This window comes from Triticum urartu, chromosome 6A (assembly GCF_056163025.1).
Source record: "Triticum urartu cultivar PI428250 chromosome 6A, HENAU_Tu73, whole genome shotgun sequence".
NCBI lineage: Eukaryota > Viridiplantae > Streptophyta > Magnoliopsida > Poales > Poaceae > Triticum > Triticum urartu.
Genome location: NC_141878.1, coordinates 154026491 through 154030933, shown reverse-complemented (window position 1 = coordinate 154030933; position 4443 = coordinate 154026491). Strand labels below are relative to the sequence as shown.

The 4443-nt window shown below is 51.3% G+C and overlaps 1 pseudogene; it reads left to right on the top strand.

Moving 5' to 3' along the window:
• The first annotated feature begins 1238 nt into the window (after positions 1-1238).
• Positions 1239-2256, top strand: LOC125532272 (cytosolic sulfotransferase 10-like; annotated as a pseudogene).
• The last annotated feature ends 2187 nt before the right edge of the window (positions 2257-4443 follow it).

Sequence of the window (4443 nt, the reverse complement as noted above, 5' to 3'; positions counted from 1 at the left end):
CCTATACGCAAGTAGCAGAAGTGCCCCCACAAGTTATTTGTAGGTTGCATCCCAGAACCACTTTGTTTTTTTTCATTTTCAGAATGGTACCAATCAAAATGCGTCCAATAGCGAGCAAGAAGCTAATAGCTCTAAGAAGAAGAAACAAGTCAGAAGCATTAAGAAGTAGCATAGTATCTGATAATTTTGAGGCTTTAGGTTTTCATATACTATAGTTGTTGAGCTGCTGGCTCCTTTTGTTAATTGTGCACTATTGAGTGAATCTGCAACAGCAAACACAGTAATTCAGTTAGCCAATGTTTACCTGCTCATGACCCTGCATTGCGGTTTGCTGGTCAACATGCAGAGTTGGATCATAATATTCAACAGAAAAGACTTTATAACCAGAAGCGAAGGCAGGTTAGATAGAGTTAGTAAATTTTCTTCCAGATAGAAGAGGGCAGTGCATGCAATTTGTGGAGAGGGATTCTAACATGAAACAAACGTACATTCGAGCAAAATCCATTTTCACATTTACAGCATTTAGCAACAGGAACAATATTGTGTTGAGCAACAAAAATAGGATTTTCTTGAGCTCTTTTATGGTGTGCATTTCTCACATTATTTGGCCTTTTTCTTGGCAAAACTCTTGCCTGAATTTTTCTTCCTCCCATTAAAACCTAGCACTTTGGATAGCCGTTCGAAAAAAGGAAATAAACAGCAATCTTCACGTCATGAAGCAAAAGATAGAGTTTGTTTACTGAGGAAATAAGCTGGGTGGAAAAGTAGTGGGTCACTTTTGCAGAAAACATGAATGAAAAACTAGTAGATGTGTGTGTTTGTGCCTTTAGTTTTGTTATAACCAATTGGTTTTTCTAGCTCTCCTCGAGTGAATTTTGTAGCTATAAGCCTTTATAATTTTTTAACTCATGTGTGATGTGTCGTCAGTTAAATCATGTCTCTCAACTGTCAGTTTTCTTGTTTGTGTGCTTTGTACCTAAATTTATGAAATCTGAATGCCCTTATGTGTTGTGCATGAGCTATTTTGCTCAGGTAGGTACCAGCTGGTGTGCGTATCCGTTAGGCTCATACATACGGCGTGAGCCAGCAAATTCAGAAGAAAAGTACGTACAATTGCCAGCAATTGATGCTTATCTTATCGTCAGCACCGCCCGTGCTGACGTGCACGCGGAGCAGCCTACCGATCGAACTACCTCGCGTGGCGGGGCATCGTTATCTAGCTGCTGCTTATACAAGGCCACAGCCACAGTACAACTCACGCACCACCATCAACACACCCGGACGCATGCATGCACAACGGCGCTATCCATGGCTGCCTCTGCCGCCGACGGCATTGCCGAGCTTGCGATCACCTCGCTTCTCCTCAACACGCGGTTCCGCCCGTTCCATCTGAGGCAGTACGACGGGTTCTGGCTCCTGGAGGAGTTCCTCATGGACGTTCCCGCCGTCCACTCGGTCTTCGAGCCGAGGCCGTCGGACGTCCTCCTTGCCAGCTTCCCAAAGTGCGGCACCACCTGGCTCAAGGCTATCGTCTTCGCCACGCGCAACCGGGCCGAGCACCCGCCATGTGACCTCAACCACCCTCTCCGCCATGGCAACCCCCACGATGTCGTCAGGTACCTGGAGATGGCGTTCGCGCAGTCGACGGACGACAGTGGAGCAGGCGATGCGTTTGCGGCGCTCCCTTCGCCACGCGTGGTCGCCACACACCTTCCCTACTCTCTCCTGCCACGGCGCATCACCGCGGAGGAGTCCGGCTGCCGGATCGTGTACATCTGCCGGAACCCAAAGGATGCGTTCGTCTCCTCGTGGTTCTTCGCCAAGAAGGGGGCGGCCACCGTTGCACGAGCACGAGCACGAGCCGACAAGGACATGGACATGCAGCTGCAGCAGCCGCCGCCGTACACATTCGAGGAGGCGTTCGAACTGTTCTGCGATGGCATATGCGTCTGCGGCCCGCAATGGCGTCACGAGATGGGCTACTGGGAGATGAGGAGGAAGCGGCCGGAGAAGGTGCTCTTCCTCCGGTATGAGGAGATGCTCCGGGACCCGTGAGCAATGTGAAGAAGCTGGCGGAGTTCATGGCGGCCATGGCATCAATCGATGAATCAGCTTCACCAGGAAAACAATTGTCGAGCATTCAAAGTCAACTACTCCGATCCAAATTACAAGAAAAATACTAGTTCAGTAATGATATCATGAATAGCCACAGGTGCAACCTACTGGCTACTGCACTACATCACAGATGTTAATCTCGCTTGAAAGCTTCAGGATGGACGCGGTAGGGATCAGCGAGGATCGACGCGGTGGGGATCGGCGGGGCGGGGCAGTACATCTCCTCTTAGCTTCTCCCAGCTCCGTGTAAGCAATCTTCTTGCCGGCAGCATTGGTCGTTGGCAGCGACGGTGGCGGAGCAGAGCGTTTCTTCCCAAGCGCTTCCTTCGGAGCGTTCGCCGGATTGACGGCGGCAGGGCCGTTTGAGATGGAAGTGATCAGCGCGGATCGGCATGCTGACGGAGCGGCGGAGGACTTGTCGGGAATTCTCCCGCTCGCTACGCCGGAAACCTTCATGGTGGACGAGGTCAGGGTCCTCATCATCCGCGGGGCAAGGGGCCTCTTCGGAGCTTCTCCCAGGTCCAAGTAAGCGATCTTCTTGCCGGCAGCATTGGTTGTGGCGATTTTGGCGAACGGGATGAGCGCGGGTCGGTGCGGCGGCGGCGGCGGCAGCGGAGGAGAGTGTTTGTTTGCTACCCCTCCTTTCGTAGCCTTGGTCCGGTTCATGATGACAGCGCCGTTTGACGTGGAGGAGATCAGCGCCGATTGGCGTGACGACGGCGAGGGCGACGCAACGGACTTCCTCACAACTCTCTCCTTGGCCGCGTTGAGGACCGTCCTGCGGCGCTTGAGGTCACGACGGATCTGGTCGCGCAACGCCAAGGAAGAGCACTGCGCCATGAGAGCGGGCGTGCTGAAGGCTGCGCGGAGGAACGAGACGAGGGCTCGGCGAGGGTGTTTCTTGTGTTGCGCGTGCCCTGAGGGAGCCGCCCCTAGGCTTATATCCAGCGGAAGGTCGCTGAGATGGAGTCGGATTCGAAGAGGGAAGCGTGCATGTCAAGCACTGCGTCACCGAGTTGAGTTGCAAATCCTCATCTTGGAGCGATGCGTATGCTCTTTTTTTTCTTGAGATAAGAGCGATGGGTATGTGGTTCGTGGCGTTCGGCCGCCGTGCGCTGCAAGTCGTGGGCTTAGATTAGGCCCAATACCGTCGCTGCGTGACCCGTATAAACCACCAGCCGATCTCTTTCTATTAGCGATTATATTTTTCCAATGAAGATAGCCATCCAGAGTCAGCCATAGCAACGAACGTATATGCATACATATAGAACATTTTTTGCACGAAATCTAACAACTTGAAAGGCGGCCAATTTCCTTCTCACATCAGTCGGCTATTTGCTATTCAGTCGACTATTTCTTTTCCTGAGGGACACGCACTCACAATGGACTTTTGTATTCGCCAGTTGCCTAAAAACAATTTTTGTAATGATATGCTCACTGCCTGGTACACGGGCCTGGTAAGGGTGTTTGAGGATGTTGAGACTTGAGGAGTATCGTCGGTTATTTTTTTAAAACAAGGCAAAAGATTTGCCATTTCATTGAATAAGATAAGAAACAAGTTTTAAAACAAAGCCGCAAAGCGGCGATAATAAAAGAAAGAACTACTCTCGCGGCATTACAATACCCAACTGTTTCGCACTGGCCAAAACCCAAAAAAGACACCTTCTCTTTAATCTTGGAAATGAGAACCATCGAAGGGACGGCATTGCGTTCGGTCCAAATTTCCTATGAGATGAGCATCATCAAAGAGGCTAGCGCCTTGGGAGATCCAACCCGAGTGTGTATGTTATTGGTCCATCAATCTCTCACCGAGGCCCTCGTCGCCCAGGTGGCCGTGTTGACATGGTGCAATCCAAGTCACGGAATAATATCATTCCACACCCGAAGAGTGAATCGGCATTGGAAGACGAGATGACATAGCCCGATCAGAGATCTTGTATTTCCACCGGAGTGCATAAGCTCGTCGTTGAAGCTGTCTGTACCAACCGCCTTTATCCGTCTACCGATGCCTCGATAGCTGTATCTCTGGAGGAGACAACGAAAGACAAAGACATTGCATACCTCCTGCCTCCCGCTACTATCGCACCATCTCCGATCCAACAACAACATGCTAAACTTGACACCTCCGCCAGAGTCGTCGTGCATCATCTGCCGGTAGCAGGCAGGACTTGACGTCTCCGTATAAGATGTCGTGCATAGCATCCGCCGGTGGCTTCACCTGCCGACGACAGGTACCGCCTGACAACTCCGAGAGAGGCTCATGTGTCACCTGCCGAGCCGCATCGAACCCGGTCTGTTGATGGAGGTGACGTCCCGTACCGCCACCAG